The sequence below is a fragment of the Agelaius tricolor genome, unplaced genomic scaffold, assembly GCF_023055355.1.
Source record: "Agelaius tricolor isolate 1412-34295 unplaced genomic scaffold, bAgeTri1.0.p SCAF_37, whole genome shotgun sequence".
In the NCBI taxonomy this organism is placed as follows: Eukaryota; Metazoa; Chordata; class Aves; order Passeriformes; family Icteridae; genus Agelaius; species Agelaius tricolor.
This window is the reverse complement of record NW_027269297.1, coordinates 5430194-5448464: the sequence shown is the minus strand read 5'-3', so window position 1 is coordinate 5448464 and position 18271 is coordinate 5430194. Positions and strand designations below refer to the sequence as shown.

Sequence of the window (18271 nt, the reverse complement as noted above, 5' to 3'; positions counted from 1 at the left end):
GCAGCAAGACTCCAAGTCAGAAATACAATTTATTAGGAAAAGGCGAAAAACCCAAATACATGCAATGAAACAAAAGAAAAACCACAGACAGAATACAACTTGTCACCCTGCTAGTTAGGGTGGTGGCAGCAGTCTGGATGAAGTGGTCTTGTTGAAGTGGTGATCCTGTAGAAACCATCAGGTAGCTCTTGTCCTCTGGAAAACCAGTGGGTAAGGGTGGTCATTCCTCTGGGAATCCAGTGGAAAGACTGCTTGTGGTGTCCCAAAACCCAGATTATATCCAGCTGGGGATGCTTAGCTTCTCCCCCCCCGGGCAGAGCATCTCGCAATGGGCTGAAATCATTCTGAGTCATGCAGTGGGTCCTTGATTACCCGTTGAACAGAAATGACTGGAGGGAGTCATCTCTGAATCATGTGGCAAGACATGGATGACCCCATTAACAGGAGATAAGGAAAAAAAAAATGCCCCTCCTGGTTTCAGCAGCTCTTGAGGATGGGAAGAGAATACATTTTTATATTGTAACCTAGGACAATACAGGATGAATGCTTTTGCATTTGCAGGAAGTTTGTATGGATTTGAAAAGCATCCTTATAGCAGAGGCACAAAAGTATTCTCATACCCTTTTAAATCATCTTCAAACCAAGCAATTCTCACAATAAGGTAGCGCATGAATGACTTGCAAGTGAGTTGAAGAAACACAGCAAAGATAAGTAGTGTTCAACTGCAGAGAATTGTTTAGGGACACCATGCCTTTATATGCCTTTATATGCCTTTATATTTTAAATCAGGAAGCATGGATGGACCAATTTTTCCCCTGAGTTGATTTCAGAACCAGCAGTCCCTTGCGGGAGGGTGTTTGGATTCAAGATGACACTGGCAGCTAAGAGCATGGCTACACAGAAGGTGCTACTTTGAGACCAGAACATTCAACTACTTAAAGGCAGATAGGAAAACAGCTGACTAGTGACAGCTCTGACTGGAAGAGTCTGTGGCTTACCCCATGGGAACAATAGTAAGACATTTCAATTTTAAAAAAACATTCATTTCAGGGGACCAAGCATCAGTAAAAATAAAAGGTCAAGTAAAGACACCCTAGTGCTCTTCTTATCAGAAGCATTTTCCTCCATATGAGAGTATTTAGGAAAGGACAGTGCATTCATAAGGAAAGGTGTGCCAGTTAGAAAACCTGTAGAACAACACAAGACAAACTTACACAATATACATCCTCAAATGCCAAATGAAGAAATAATCATTTTAATCTTCCATGGAATTAATTGCATTTTCTTAGTTCTTTTCATTTCAGCTGCTCTCAAGTTATTTTTTAAGACTGAATTTTATTAATTCAGCAAAGCTATCTTTTTGAATGTCTGCACACCCCTATAAAACATGGAGGTGACAAAGAGAACAGCAGTGGAAGGAAACCTGGTCCATCTCCCCCTCCTTGAAGCTTTAGGCCAGTGAGTGATTAGAATTTAGTCACTTCATTTGCTTTACCAAGAGAGAATGTTTTCCAGCCTTTATCTTTCCTTTTGGAGCTGATTCACTTTGTAGTCATAAATTCTTGACTCAGTTGGTGAGAAACAATGGGATTACAGCCATGGATGCTGAAGTGCACTGATGGGAAATGAAGTTTTCATCTTCAGCTCCTTGCTTCAGTAAATATTCCAAATTCATCAGAAAGAAAGTTCCAAGACCAGTAATCCCCACTCAAATGACCTAATTCAAATAGTCTGTAGGCATAAGAGGCATCAAGCAGGTGCTGTCATCTGTTAGGGGAATGCCCAGCCAGTACATTATTCGCTAGCTAGGTGGCAACAATTTTGGAATAATTTAATTTTTTGTATTGCAAGTGAATGGTCAATACATTTTATTAGTGGATACAGGTAAAAGAATGTCTTCTGCGTCCTCTCAGAGGGGAAGCTTCCCTAGATCTAAAGCTGCTCAGCTCCATGATAGGATGCTTTGTCTGAAAAGGGAACTCTAGTCTTTGTCCTTCTTTGTCCTTTTGGATTGCTTCCATAGTTTTTCACTCACTCTTCAGGTACCTCTTAATATGCTCTGTTATCCCATGCAAACTTTTATGGGCATAGTCACTGAATTGGTACGTATTCCATGAAGTCCACAGGCCCTGTTGAGATGCAGCCACAGGTCTCAAGGGTGTTAGCAGATGTTATTCTGAGGCCACTCCTAATCATGTTTGATGGATTATAGTGACTGAGGAAAGTGCCCAAAGAGTGGATGAAAGCAAATGTCACCCATCTTGGAAAAAGGCAACTAGGAGGACTTGGAAAAGTACAATCCAGCCAGCCATTTTTATCCCCAGGAAGTTGATGGAGCAGCTATTGCTGGAAAGCATTGCCAGGCACATGAAGGAGGACAAAATAACATCATCAGCATGGATTTACCAGGGGAACTTCATGCTTGACAACTTTTTAAACTCCTCTGATGAATCAACTTGCCTGGTAGGTGAAGGGAATATTGTCTGCCTGGGCTTCAGGGAGGTTTTTGACATTTATCTACACGGCAGCACACATGCATACCAGAAGGAATAGTGCAAAGAGGAGGGAACCAGTGTCTTTTCAAGGATGCTCAGTGAAAAGACAAGAGGCAGTGGGCACACACTGAAATACAGGAGATTGCCTCTGAACATCACAAAATGATTTTTTAGTGTGAGGGTGACTGAACCACAGCACAGACTGCCCAGAAAGATTGTGGAGCCTGGATCTTTGAAGACATTAAAAGTTATTAAGATATAATCCTGGGCAGGAGGCTCTAGGTATCCTGGTTTAAGCAGGGGTGTTGGGCCTGGTGAGCCCCACTGACCCCTTCCACTCTCGTTCATTCTGTGCTAGTGAATTCTCTTAGAGATGCATTTCAAGCACTGGCATGACAAAGATCTGTGCAGAGAGAGATCCAAATGGACATGGGCTCTAAGTTCCTTAAGTAGTGTTCAAGAAGAATGCAAAACTCTAGGATAAGTTTCTCTTCCATAACTGAATCCCTTTCATGGGAAAATTCCCCAGCTATAGAAAGATCTTCTGATATGCATGCTTAAGACTGACACTGGCTGAGCAAATTTCTCCCTATGTGTGTTTAAGACCAGTTAGGATCTTCATCAAAAGTGTTATCAACATAGTCACAGAAGGTATATTGTTAAGAAGAACTTACATCAGAATGGCAAATATTGGTCCACAAAATGTATTAATGTATGGGAATTATCTCCTTGGGTTCAAAAAAAAAAAAAAAAAAGAGTTGGTCTTTATTTATCAATTTCATTGCAATATTGATAAGGTAAGAAAAATACCTAAGTCCTTTACTTTCTTAACTCTAACAAAGATTTTTAAAATTCCTTGTAAAAAATGTATCATAATTATCAGACTATGAAAGAATTTTAGTTGGGAAAAGGTGTCCAGCAATTGAAAACCTTGCCTGGACTGTCTGAGAATCCGGACTTTTGAAGGGAGAAAAGCAACAATACCAATTGCCACTTCAACAGTGCATCGTCAACAGTATAGAACCACTCGAGATGATTCCCATCCACAAAATGATCCGAGAGCTGGAGAACCAAGGGGTGGTCAGCAAAACCCACTAACCCTTCAACAGCCCCATTTGGCCTGTGCGTAAATATGAAGAAGAATGGAAATTGACTGTGGACTGTGGACTGTGCATTGAATGGAGATTGACTGTGTACTGTGCATTGAATGAAGTGACTCCACCACTGAGTGCTGCTGTGCCAGACATATTAGAGCTCCAGTACGAGCTTTAGTCCAAGGCAGCGAAATGGTACACCGCTATTGATATTGTCAATGCATTTTTCTCCATTCCTCTGGCAGCAGAATGCAGGCCTCAGTTTGCCTTCACCTGGAGAGGTGTGCAGTACACCTGGAACTGACTGCCCCAGGGGTGGAAGCACAGTCCTACCATCTGCCATGGACTGATCCAGGCTGCACTGGAAAAGGGTGAGGCTCCAGAACACCTACAGTATATTGATGACATCATTGTGTGGGGGAACACAGCTTTGGAAGTGTTTGAAAAAGGAAAGAAAATCATCCAAATCTTCCTGGGAGCTGGTTTCGCCATTAAAAAGAGCAAAGTAAAGGGACCAGCTCGTGAGATTCAGATCCTAGGAGTAAAGTGGCAAGATGGACAGTGTCAGATTCCTACAGATGTTATCAAGAAGACCACAGCTATGTCTCTGCCAACCAATAAGACAGAGACACAAGCTTTCCTAGGTGCCATAGGTTTTTGGAGAATGCACATTCCTGAGTACAGTCAGATCGTGAGCCCTCTTTACCTGGTCACCCATAAGAAGAACACTTTCCACTGGGGCCCTGAGCAGCAACAAGCCTTTGCCCAGATCAAGCAGGAGATTGCTCATGCAGTAGCCCTTGGCTCAGTCAGGACAGGACCAGAGGTGAAGAATGTGCTCTACTCTGCAGCCAGGAACCATGGTTTGTCCTGGAGCCTTTGGCAGAAGGTGCCTGGGGAGACTCGGGGTCAACCACTGGGATTTTGGAGTCGAAGCTACAGAGGCTCTGAAGCCAACTACACTCCAACAGAGAAGGAAATCTTGGCTGCCTATGAAGGAGTCCAAGCCACTTCAGATGTGATTGATACAGAAGCAAACTCCTCCTGACACCCCGACTACCAGTACTGGGGTGGATGTTCAAAGGCAAGGTTCCCTCTACACACCATGCCACCAGTGCTACATGGAGCAAGTGGATTGCTCTTATCACACAGCACGCCCATATTGGAAAACTGGGATTCTGGAAATGACTACAAACTGGCCGGAAGGTGAAAACTTTGGTCTCGCTGATGAAGGGGAACAAGAAGTGACACGGGCTGAAGAAGCTCCACTATACAACAACTGCCAGCAGAAGATACACGATACGCTCTTTTCACTGATGGTTCTTGCCACATTGTGGGAATGAACTAGAAGTGGAAAGCAGCCGTATGGAGCCCCACACGGCAGGTGGCAGAGGCCACTGAAGGACAAGGTGGATCAAGCCAACTTGCTGAACTCAAAGCTGTTCAACTGGCCCTTGATATTGCAGAAAAAGAGAAGTGGCCAAAGCTCTACCTCTACACTGATTAATGGATGGCACCCAATGCTCTGTGGGGATGGCTGGAGAGGTGAAAAGAGTCCAACTGGCAGCATAGAGGAAAACCAATTTGGGCTGCTGATGAGTGGAAAGACATTGCTACCAGGGTAGGGAAGGTGCCTGTGAAGGTCTGCCATGTAGATGCCCATGTCCCCAAGACTAGAGCCAATGAGAAGCACCAAAACAACGAGCAGGTAGACCAGGCTGCAAAGATTGTGGTGTCCAAGATAGACCTAGATTGGCAACACAAGGGAGAGTTATTCCTAGCTCAATGGGCCCATGATGCCTCAGGCCATCAGGGCAGGGATGCCACCTAGAAGTGGGCATGAGAGCGAGGGGTGGATTTAACCATGGACAGTATTTCACAGCTTATCCACGACTGTGAGACGTGTGCTGCCATCAAGCAGGCCAAGGGAGTGAAGCCCCTATGGTATGGTGGGCGGTGGTCCAAGTACAAGTATGGGGAGGCCTGGCAGATTGATGAGACTACACTGCCTCAGACACGCCAAGGCAAGTGCTGTGTGCTGAGCAGGGTAGAAGCCACCACAGGATGGTTGGAAACCTACCCTGTGTCTCATGCTACTGCCTGTAACACCATCCTGGGCATTCAAAAGCAGGTCCTTTGGAGATATGGTACCCATGAGAGGATTGAGTCAGACAATGGGACTCATTTCAAGAACAGCCTTATCAACACCTGGGCTAGGGAGCATGGCATTGAGTGCATGTACCATATCCCCTACCATGCACCAGCTGCAGGCAAAGTGGAGAGGTACAAGGGACTGTTAAAAACCATATTGAAAGCATTAGGTGGGGGATCTTTCAAAAACTGGGAGCAGCATCTGGCAAAAGCCACCTGGTTAGTTAACACCTGAGGCTCTACTAACTGAGCGGGCCCTGCCCAATCTGATCCTTTGCACAGAGTAGATGGAGACAAAGTCCCAGTGGTGCATGTCAGAGGTTTGTCTTAGGGAAGACTGGATTAATTCTGCCTCGAATACAGACAAACCCATTTGTGGGATTGTTTTTGCTCAGGGACCAGGTTGCACATGGTGGGTAACGCAAAAAGATGGAAGAACACAATATGTACCTCAGGGAGATCTGATTGTTGGGTGAGACCTATGTGTAAATATCACTGTTTGCTGAATGTTATGACCATTATCTGTGTATAGCTGTATATTGGATGTACAATGTATGTGTTTGTAGAATGTGTTTAGAATTTATATTAGTTTTAGTAGTAAGCTGACGATATGGGTATAAGGGGTGCAATGTCCTGGGTTGACTATATGATGCTTTTATCCCCAATTGTCTTGGTTCTGTTTATGCTGAATGATAAGTTTTGCCCCATTAAGACTTGTTCCAGAGAGTGAAGGGGGGACAGAAAAAGCATGCAGGTTGTTTTCAGACACTGCACTCAATCCTCCTCATTCCTGCTCCTGGACTGTGTTGTCTGCGGATGGACAGACAGTGGGACAGAGCTCTCCTTTGCTTTTAGTTAGTTTTAGCTAGCTGAAGCAAAGAAGTTCCCTGGACTGGGTTTTTTTTTCCCTTTTCTTTGGACCTGTTTAACCCTGCTCTGGACTGAACACCAGAAGAGCACCGGCAGCTCCACCTGTGGCCCACCAGGCCAGGCCTGGCCTGTGACATTTCCAGCACCGGAGGGAATGAGAAGAGACTGAGTGAGCTCAGCTGCAACCCGGGGAGGGGACTTTCTCAGTTTGTCATCTCTTTTGGAGCGGCAAGGAGTTTTATTGTTTAATATTGTTTAGGTTTTATTGTTTAATAAACAGGTTTTTTCCACTTTTCTCCAAGGAGGTAGTTTCTCCTGGACTGGTTGGGGGAAGGGGCCAATTGAATGTGCTCTCCTAGAGGGGTCCCTTTGGGGGTTTTCTCCCAAATTTGCTCTGAACCAGGACATTCAGTCAGGCCAGCACCCTGGATCAGAATTACAGGGGTCTCAGTCTCAGTCCTTGGCAGGGGGCTTCAATCTCCATCCCTGACGGTGGTAGTGGAGCAGATGAAGGATTTTCCATGGGGGAGCCACCAAAGTTTTCCCAGCAAGTTCATCTGGCCAAGAGGTGGGAAAATTCCTGGCCTATTGTCGCGAACCAGGTGCAAGCATACAGGGCATGTCACCCTTTGCCAGGCCCTGCTAGAAGCAGTCACTGTAGACACAGCTGTGAACAATCACTTGGCAGGCCAGAATTCTGCTCAGGGGCCTCAGGATTTTTGGCATTCATCCACCACGGGCAGGCCAGAAATCCCATCGGTGTTCTCAGGGTCCCATGTCTGTCCTGTGGATGGTCATGAGGCAAATGAGGGGAACCTCCGACCGTCTTTCACAGCACCTGGTGACTCACGACAGTCTTCAAAGGGTCTTCATCGGCAGGGTTCTGTAGTATCATTGTGAAGTCTCTAGGACTTGTCATACATTGGTAGCATATACAGGAAAGCAGAGACAGTACATCAGACAGAGAGAGAGAAGGGAAGGAAAAGAAAAGATAGAGAAAGGGGAGGAAGGAAACAATAAACAAATATAATTAATATTAATAATAATATTGATAATAATTCATATTAATTTAAACAATATTATTTTAAAACAATTCTTTCAATTGTTCAAAACTAATCACATATAATCAAAGACAATAAAGCAATAAACAAATCAAGAAATGTTAATTTAAAATATTTTTTTTCCAAACAATTCACCAAAAATCAAAAGTAATTTTCATATAATCACAAAAGAAAATTGAAGATTATTTCAAAACACATCCTCTCATTTATAGTCGCCTAGTGTCAATAGTCTTGGAGATGGCCACAGTGAAAAGGACATCAGCCAAGTTGTGTGCATTAATTACAGATGTCAATTTTGTTAACTGTTTCATCATTCTCCTATTCATAATGAGAAAGATTGCTGATAAAAAAAACCCCAATCAAAACGAAACGCAAAAGGGCAATGATGGGATGACACATACTGTTCAGGACACTTGTGGCAGTAGGTGACCACCCAAAAAGAGTATCCCACCACCTGTGTTCAGCATCTTTTCTTACTCTCTCTATGATACGGTGTATTTCTTTCACCTTGTGGTGAACAGTTACCAGGGCTTTCTGTCCATTCTTCTTGATCTTCTCCAATATTTTGATGAAGTCCTGATGAAGCAACAATTGCTTTACCAAAGTAATGTTCAGCCCAATGGGAGTAGGTAAATGTCCTGGTTTAGGGCAAATTTGGGAGAAAACCTCCATAAAGGGGCCCCTCCAGAAAAGCAAACCCACACGGCCCCTGCCCCCAACCGGGTCGCGAAGGATTCCTTGGAGACAAGTGGAAAGAACCTGTTTATTTAACAGGCAAAGCACCCCCCAGCACACAAAAGGAACAATACCGGATGACACCACTCTTTCACTGCTCTGAAAAAGATGACCAATTCAGAAAGTCTCTCTTGGGGGTGGTCACTCTGTTGTCAGTCCCTATGGTGCTGGGGCAGCTGCTGCAGGCCACAAGGTGCAAACTCTCGGTGTTTCCCAGGTCCCAATCTGGAGCATGTTTGAGTAGGTCCAAAAAGGGAAAGGAGAAACAGTCCAGGGAAAATTTGGACTGCTTAGCTAAACTAACTAATGAGCAGAAGCAAGAGCAAAGCGAAAAGCAAAGCAAAAAGCAAAAGCAGCACTAGGTACTGCCCTGTCTCTGTGTCCCACCAGCCGTGGGGGAGTGGCTGATAGCAAAACCAAAACAAAACATTCGCTCTTCAGAGCCAGTCTTGAAGGCACAGAACATGATATCCAGCATAAACAGAACACACGGATGGGGATACAAGCATCATAACATCACCCTAGGACAGTAGTAGTTTGTGAATCAGTCTTTAATTAGATTGCAAAAGGTAATGGGAGGTAACTGGAGCTTCTGAAGAAAAATCACATCCTGCAATTTTGTAAAGTTACAAGCACATAAATTTGAATGATTTTTACTATCCACTACTGCATTTTCTATGAATACCATATCACAAGCAGTTCTAAAGCACGCACACCCGTTGCCTATATATTTAAGGCCTGTTTCGAAAGTCTCGTTAGGATGAATTTCAAAATGACAGATATTTTGCTCTGTGTCCAAACAAATGTCTTGAGCTATAATTGCATTACTTTCACAGATGAAGCCTAGTTCTCGGACAATAGAAGATTCCAAATTAACATGTTGCCATTTTTTACCAGTTTGATGGGCCCATTCTCTATGTTCAGAAAGATTGGGAATAGCTCCATCATGATTTAGCCCTAATGCAATAATAGGAAATCTCAAATGCACTGAGGCATTGCTTATGGTTAACACAAGAGCTGTGGCTGTGTTTGTAATGGGGTCATAAGTAAAATTCATCAAGTTCCACCAGGACTGGAATTCTCTTTCAAAATCTGTGTCACTGTCCCAAATTCTTTTCCGAATTTCAGTACGAAAAGTGTCTTCTTCACCTTCTCTTATCATTGAGGCAGCAACTGACTGCATCGACAATTGTGCCTGGATACAGCTAAGAGCCAAAGAAAGGTTGTTTTGTGTAGCACCAAGTGCATGAGTTACCAATTTGTGATCACTTGCATTTACCTTTTCCCAAGCTGGTAATATGTTTGATAGCAAGCACTGCTGCATTCCCAAAGCCAATAAGGATGATTGCAGTGGTTGTTTTAATTTGGCCAAATCTCTATTTGTGGCAGCCAATTTATCCATTAGTGTACTTCAGAATCAATACTATTTAGAATTCCAAAACCTGTTCCCAAAACACCGGTTATGTCTCCTAGTGTCCGTTTTTAAAGAAAAAACGGACTTTCCGTTTTTGCAGCCAGATGGTCCAACCCTCAAAGGAAGTCTGCAAAAAAGGCAAACAGGCTGGCTGAATTTCCGAGACATTGTTTTGCATCATCAGCAATTTGACATGTTTTAGAGACCGTGCCAGATTGAACAATATGTGTTGTTGACCAATTTTCCTGATTATATATGGTCTTGGGCTAAGCATAAGCGGTGGTTGGGCTGGAGTGGTGGTAGTAGAAGGTTGGGTCATACCATTTATTATCAACTTAAAAGAAAGGCCTTCAGTATTTTTGGACCAAAGACAAACTACTTCTGCAGTTTGTGTTAATGTAAAATTGTGTTAATGTAAAATTGTGTTTGTACGCTTGGGGGCGTACAAACCTGTTCACGCTTATTTGTCTGATCTGTCAAAACACTGATTGAGATTGCTTTGCTATAAGCAGTTCTGTGAATCATTCAGCATCCTATGCTAATTTTTTCTCCCACTACCCCTTGAATAAGGGGAAGGATGTTTATCAAAAAGGATGCAGGATGCAAGCGTGAAAAACGCCAATCACTTGTTTTTAGAATTTTAAGTTTAATAGTAATAAAATTGTTATAAAAATAGTAATATAATTAGAGTAATAAAAATTCGGACAATTAGGATTTAGGACAATACAAGACAATAAAAACAAAGAGTTACGGACAGTCCAGGTGCCTCTTTCTGGGCAAAATAAGCCCGAAAAAGGGAACACATTAACAGAGGATTAACCGTTAAAAGCAACAGCTTGTTGCATATTCATACACTTCATACATGATGCATAAATTCCATTCAAACAAAGGATTCTATCTGGTCAGTGTCAGCTTCTTCCTCTGAATCCTAATGGCATCATCAGGGCTGAGTGAAGCAGGAAGACATTAGTCTCTTCTGATAAGAGAGCAATAAATTCTTTTTCTTTGAAAGATTTAGGTGTCCTGGGCTGTTATCTCAGTGCGAGTCCTCTCTTTTAAAAAGTATCTTACATAGCATAGTTGCTATTTTAACATTATGTTATAACCTAAAACTATATTTAACACACTACTTAAGAAAATTAGTACAGCATAACTTTCTAACATAACACATATAATATTCATTTTAATATTTGCGAAAAGCCAGTCATGAAATACGCGTTTTTCACACAAGGATACTGAGATAATGAGTCTCCTTGGGCCCCTGAAACCAGATGAATCTAGACTCCTGGCTTGGACAGTGGCCAAAAGATCAATAAGCATGCACAAGGCAGTAGGGTCAAAAAGTCAACCCTGAGGAAGACAACTTTACTTCATCCCCTCTGACCCCCGACGACCACCTGAGACAACTGTGCAGGTACAAAGGACTGATAAGAAGATTAGCATACAACGCAGAGAGGGAGGGGAGCAGGAAATTATCTATTCTGAAACTTGATGTAAATGTAACATTATAGGGGATATAAGGAAACATGAGTGTATGGGGGGGGGGGGGGGGGGGGGGTACGCATGTTTTTGTGGCGATATCCTCGTGCATCCGGCCAAATAAAAGCATACCTACTTTAAAACTCATTTTGTCTTTGAGTTTCAGAGTCTCTCTCCACATGTCACTATGTATACCAGCAGTATTATTTAGCTAAAATTAAATGACTGAGACACTTGTGCCAGCTGTTTAACACCAAAATGGCTGCTTTAGAAACTTTCACATAACCACGTGTAGTTATCTGCAAGAAATAAAGAAATGTATCATTTTAAGAAACTTTCCCAATTTACATGAGTAGAGGCTTGTCTGTATGATATTTTAGGGGAAAACTTTCTAGCCAAAGCCTGGGCTCTGGCCAAGCGCTGGCCCTAGCTGGTCGGGAAGTGTGCCATCAGACCCAGGCATTCCTGAGCTAAAAATACAATCAAGTCACTTTGACTTGCTGATTTGGACCTATAAAAACTGGACTCCCTTTACGGGCAAATTCAGAAACCTCAGCTATGGGTGGACACACCACATAGGATTTTCCCAGTTGCCGGGAAGGGTTGTCCAGATCCTCTCTGTGAAACAGGGCTCCCCAGCGATTGCAGACTTTGGGTGATTAAAGTATTTAGGCAATTGGTGATGTATCTTTGTAAATCACTATTCTCTCTCTTTCTTGTATAATAATGATTAGGTGTGTCACTTTGCTAATTTTTGTTTGTCATTAAAACCAAGCGCATAGTAAGCTGATTGTTTGATTAAATGTATCATTTTACTGTTGTGGTGCCTTATTATTCCTAGTAAAATAAGACCATTCTCTCTGTTGGTGTCTCTGTCCTTTAAGTCACCCCCATCAGCTGGCAGAATGCGGGATCCAGCTAGTACTGTCCCCAGCTGCCTGGGAAACTCCCATTACCTCTGAGTAGCAAAAAGAGAGGAGAATCATCTTGTGCCAAGGGACAATGACACGAGAGCTGTGGGGAGAGAGTGGCAGAGATGGGAGAGGAACAGCAACATCAGAGGTTTCCAAAAGGAAAACCTGCCAAATCAATCTCCAGGACCTCCAGAAAACATCTTCCAACTGATCTGTGAGTTAATATATTCCTTTCTTCCACTCACAGACCTTTCAGCAACAGCAAGGAACTGCTCCGTATGGAAGGTCCCCTCCCTGTGGATGTACACAGCTTTTCCCTCACCGCCACTGCAGTCAAAGGGGAACAAAAGAAGGAAAGGAATGAAAATGTACTACAGTATCCATAATATAACAGGTATTCCCACATGCCCTCACTGAATTCATACAGTAAATAACATCCCAGGTTATTGAGACAAAAAGTCCCATTTAGCTGGGCAAAGAAAGAGGAAAGACTCCTGGTCCCAATCTCTGACACCTTTTTGTAGAACCTGTCACCCTGGAGTGTCAGGAATAGGGGGTATGGCTTCCTGCTGACAGAGGGCAGAGATAGATGGGATATTGGGAAGAAATTCTTCCCTGTGAGGGTGCTGCAGCTGTTGCACAGGTTGCCCAGAGAAGCTGTGGCTGCCCCATTCCTGGAAACATTCAAAGCCAGGTTGGATGGAGCTTGGAGCAACCTAGGATAGTGGAAAGTGTCCCTGCCCATGGAACTGGATGGCCTTAAAGCTCCCTTCCCACCCAAACCATTCCAGGATTCCATGATTCTACACAAGATGACAAGTGCTCAAATTTGAGCTGGTAATTTTAGGTAGTCAACTAAATGATCAAATGAAGTCCAGTCTAATATTTTATGGAACAGCAACTTCTAGAAAGTAATAAGCACTTAGAAAGTCAAGGAAAGTGCCCAAATTAGCAAATATCCCAAGGCTGTGGTGTCTGAATATTGGATTTCAATGAGGTGAACCAGTCACTCGACAGGTGACTGCCACGCTGTGGCACAGCTGCATCTTCCCTGGATGGAATTCCCCAAATAACCTTGTTATGGATCCCACTTCTATTCCTTCTGAAGGGAAAATGACAATAACAACCAATAATAAAAATTAAAAGGTCACATGTTATGAACAGACAACATATAAAATATTACATTTATAGAGACTCAGTTAAACAACTTGGGTAAAATATTAGAAACTAATTAGGAAAACTGATTGTCATTCTGAGGTTTTTCATGATGTGGATAAGAAGTTCAGGTGTGTTTTTGAAGATGCTGAAGAGCTGGATATTACTTGTTTTCATATTTGGATTACCAGAGGACTAGGGAGATCGTGACACCTGGTTGTTTTCCCTAAACACATCACAGACTTAAATAAACCAGAAACATCCATAAATAGACTGCTCTGGCTCTTGCATCATGACCATAAAAACTATTAATGCAGCTTTTAAAATAAAAGTAATTCTGTAAGAACAGTCCTAGAGGTCTTTCATTCAACCAGAACTTGTCTTACGTGGTTTTGTACAATGATCACATTCATGGGAAAACCCCACCCCAATAACTGAGGTTAAGCAGGTACAAAAAATAATAAAATTATGACCCTGAAGCAGTTTATATGGCTCTTTGGAGCCAGCAGTGATCTGGATGACCTCCAACCTTCACTGCAGCAATGCTGTAGCTGTGGTGAAAGCCATGGGAACCAGTTTGGCTTCCTCAGCCTAAGGGACAACCCAACTGAGCAGTGCCAGAAGAGTTCATGCTGCTTGTTAACCCCCCAGTAATTAATATTTCCTGCCTTGCGGAGAAGCATCTGTATCATTCCATGTACATTTTACTTTATAGACCTTACACTAGTTGGTACCCCAGAAAAAAAACTGAAATTCTGCTCCAAGAAAAAGCTCCAACACCCTTTTTGTGTGTTTTATAGAAACACTCTGCCCTTGTTCCCCACCTTTTCAGTTCAGTCCTCTCCTGGTGTATTTTGCCCCTTTCCTGTCACAAGTCATGTCACACCTTCACTGTACTCTGGAAACCTTCCCAATTCACTAACACTCTTTAACCCAGTGGAAATAAACTTGTGGAATATTTTGGGCTAAAATTTCAGAACAGAATCCTTTTCAGGATTTTGTCAGCTTTGTTTTTACTTGTGCCTTTAATGTTCAGCAGCTCCTTCTCTGATGCATAAGCTACCATCACCATCATGTGAAATCCAGCTTTTTACAGCTTCTTCACATCATTGGCATTTCTAACACATTGCTGGGAAGGAGGGGGACTGGTGGTTTTGTATTGTTTTGGGTTTGGGGTTTTTTTTTTGGGTTTTTTTTTGACAGAACACAAGAAAGAATGTAGCAGGAGAGTTTTCAAATACACCTTGTTTTAAACGAAGAAGGTTGGATATTAGAAGGGAATGCTTTCCCTTGAGCATGGAGGGGCCTTGGCACAGGGTGCCCAGAGAAGCTGTGGCTGCTCCATCCCTTGACAGTGTCCAAGGCCAGGTTGGAGGGGGCTTGGAACAACCCAGTCTAGTGAAATGTGTCTCTGGCCATGGCAGCTGGGTGGAAGAGGATGAGCTTTTAAGGTTCCTTCCAAGCCAAACCATTCAGGGACTCCATGGTTCCAACCAGAGGAGCCAGCAGCACCTCTACCCACGCAGCGGTCTGGAATTGCCTACGTTCTTCGCACAGAGTCCCCTCACTTTGCCCAGTTCCAGCCCTTTGTTTAATGCCCCTCACGGCCCTTCCCTCCCCTCTCCTCGGGCTTCTGCAGCCGCTCCGCAGGCGGCGGCACGGGGCGGAGCTGCCCCACTCTCCCACACCCCGCACTAAGGACGAGCCGCGGGAGCCTAGAAGAGGGACACCCCGCGGCCCTGGGCCTGTCCAGCCCATCTCACCCCGGCCCGCTCCGGCCGCTCGGACGGTCCCGCTGCCGCCTCTCGTGACCCCACCAGGGTGCGCTCCGCTCCCGCCTTCGCTCGGGAGCGCGCGCGTGTGCGCGGGCAGGGCGGGAGTGCGGGGAGCGCGGGGAGCACCGGGAATGGGCTCCGGGGGCTCGGCCCTCAGGCTGCCCGGGCCTTGGTTTTAATTCTCTTCTTCTCCTCTCCTTCTCCTCTCCTCCTCTCCTCTGCTCTCCCCTCTCCTTCCCTCCCCCTTCCCTTCCCTTCCCTTCCCTTCCCTTCCCTTCCCTTCCCTTCCCTTCCCTTCCCTTCCCTTCCCTTCCCTTCCCTTCCCTCCCCTCTCCCTTTCCCCAGTGCAGCAGGTGGGGTTCCAGCTACCGTAAAAGCTGTGAGAAGCAGTGAAGAAACCCGGACCTTACAGATAAATCAGCGACACTCATTCAGCCCTCGCGGCGCCGGGGGATCCCCGCAGGAGCGGCGCGCCCGGGACGGAGCTGGCTCCGCTGCTGGCTGGCGTCACCCGCACGCCTCCCACCTGCCCCCGGCGCCGCTGACCCCGCCACCCGTACCCCCACTTAGGCTCCTCTTTTCCTCTCTGCTGGGATGAACTCCCTAAGGAATGCCATTTCCAGCAGCCTGGTCTGCTGGAAAAAGGAGGAGAGGAAGAGGAAATGTGGTGCCAGAGCTGTGTCCTGTCAGGTTGTGTTTCCCCCTGGAGACAGAGATCTGAATCTCTGGGCCGAGGTGGAATTGGTGAGTGCTTGGATGAGTGAGAAATACAAAGCTGTGTTTCGTGTCAGGTACATACAGGCAATGTGTGTATTTGTGATTGTGATATGTGTGGAAACCGACCATGGGACAGTTATAAAGACGAATTCTAATAAATAACTGAGGAAGTAGAGCATGGAAGAAGGCCTTTGAATCTATCCTTTGTTCACAATTAACCTTTATAAGTCTTAAGTTGATTTAGGAGCATTTGAATTTAAGCGTTAAGGATGTTGCTTTTTGACAGGAACTTTCTGCTTGTAGCTAAGCCTTAAAGAGTTTTGCAATAATAACCTTTTGGAGTATAATTTTAGAATATTGCTTTAGTAAGGATCTTTGAAACTATAGATTTAGAATATATAAAAAGGAAACACGCTTATCTCACGCCTTAACAAAACAGTGAAAAGCAGCTTGAGAAAGGAAGATGAACATCAACTCAAGGATTAATAGTTTCGACCAAGGGAAGCTGGACATCACTGTTATGAGATTTATAATCCTTGCAATCAAAAGGTGGACCCACATCTGGAGAGCTGGACCTCACCAGCTGGGAGACTTCTTCCTTCTTTCGGAAACCTGACCACCACCATCTGGGGATACTCCTTTCTGGGAAACATCCTGAGAAAAACTAAATCACAATAGTGTATAGAATTGTGACGTAAAAATTGGGAATAGAAACTGCTGAGAAAGCTTATGAGTACCCCTCTAAATAGCTGTAAGCCTCAACTATCGGTGTGCAGTTGGAGGGAAAACTTCCCCCACGGTACCCAGTGCTGTATTGCTCATACTTTACCATATTAATTAATAAATTGATTGCTACTTGAATATTGGCCTAGTCAAGCTTCTCATTTATAACATGAGCAATCCAGGGAACAGGGAACTCGGAATCACAGGTGCTGACGGAACCATTGCCTTAGCTTTGTTTAGTTTGTGTCTGTGAGAAGTGGGATTTGGGCTGGTGAGGTGCTGTTGGGAACAAAGAATGGAGTAAATCCACTTCAGGGATACGCAGTGAAAGACTGAGTTGCAGGGAAGGATAGTGTTTATAAACTGTATCAATATTCCCCTGAAACTGGGGCTGCAGCAGGGTTTGGTCTGGGCCTTTGAGGATGAGCCATAAACAACCAAGATCCGGAACCCTATGGATGCTTGAAACACTTCCACAGAAAGGCAAACCAGTAATGATCCCAGGGGAAAAATTATAGGTGATTGCTTACGATCCATGGGGAATTTCCTTTGGAATTATCAATCAGAGAGTGTATTGAAGCAGAGCACATCTTTTGCCTCTTTTTCTGGTCTGTAATCTCCACTCTAACTTAAGAGTTTTGTGTGCTCCTGTGGGTGATTGGAGAGAGGGACTCCATGGTTTGCATGCATAAAGCCAATTTACTCATTCCAAAAGCTCAGTATATATACTTTTTCAGCTATAGCTAAAAATAGCAGTAATCACAACATTTATGTTTCTTAGTAACATTGCTTAATCATAGCTTTGCACAGACTCATACAGGGATGTACAGTCTTTCATGATTTCTCTCAAACAAAACATACCAAGCACACCATTATCTTTTGCTTTCCCCTTCGGGGGTTCTGTCACAGACATCTTTTTATGAAAAATCCTTTCCTTAGGATTTTTCCTCCTGAGAAGCTGAGAGGCCTCAGGAACAAAATGTAAACAATGGTTATCTGCTGCTGTGGAATGCAACAGGTGGATCTTTGATTGGCCCATCTTGGATGTTTATAATTAATGGCCAATCACAGCCCAGCTGGCTCACACAGAGTCCGAGACAGCTGCCTTTGTTATCATTCCTTTCTATTCTTAGCTTAGCTAGCCTTCTAATGAAACCTTTTCTTCTATTCTTTTAGTATAGTTTTAATGTAATATATATCATAAAATAATAAATCAAGCCTTCTGTAACATGGAGTCAGATCTCCGTCTCTTTCCTCATCCGAAACCCCCTGTGAACACTGTCACAGGGTTCTGCTTTGTGTTGCCAAGGTTTGTGGCCTACCAGAGTGTCTTGGTTTGGGGTGAATTTGGGAGAAAACTTCTAAAGGAGTTCTTGTAGAAAATAGATTTAAGCGGCCCCTTTCTTAATTGGTTTTGGAAAATATTTTTTTGGAGAAAAGTGGAAAAATTATTTCTTTAACAGGCAAAGCATTCACTAGCACAAAAAATTAACAAGTTTATTAAACAATAAAACCTCTTGCTGTTCTAAAAGAGATTACAAACTCAGAAAGTCTCTTTTATGGCCTGTAGCTAGGCTGATTCAGTCTCTTATCAGTCTTTTTGGTGCTGGAAATGCCACAGCCCAGACCTGGCCCAGTGGGCCACAGGTGTGAGCTGCCAGTGCTCTTCGGGTTGTTTAGTCCAGAGC

At 43.9% G+C, this 18271-nt stretch overlaps 2 long non-coding RNA genes across 3 annotated transcripts; one reads left to right on the top strand and one right to left on the bottom strand.

Moving 5' to 3' along the window:
- Window positions 1–7767: 7767 nt before the first annotated feature.
- On the bottom strand, window positions 7768–15684 carry LOC139603138 (uncharacterized). Its single transcript, XR_011683588.1, has 2 exons — window positions 15554–15684; window positions 7768–12540 (listed from the first exon to the last, which is right to left on the bottom strand). It is a non-coding gene; the product is annotated as an uncharacterized lncRNA (long non-coding RNA).
- LOC139603137 (uncharacterized) lies at window positions 15042–16721 on the top strand. 2 transcript variants are annotated; one of them, XR_011683587.1, is made up of 3 exons: window positions 15042–15189; window positions 15494–15887; window positions 16300–16721. It is a non-coding gene; the product is annotated as an uncharacterized lncRNA (long non-coding RNA). The 2 variants fall into 2 exon arrangements; XR_011683586.1 differs by having other exon boundaries at window positions 15494–16721.
- Window positions 16722–18271: the final 1550 nt, after the last annotated feature.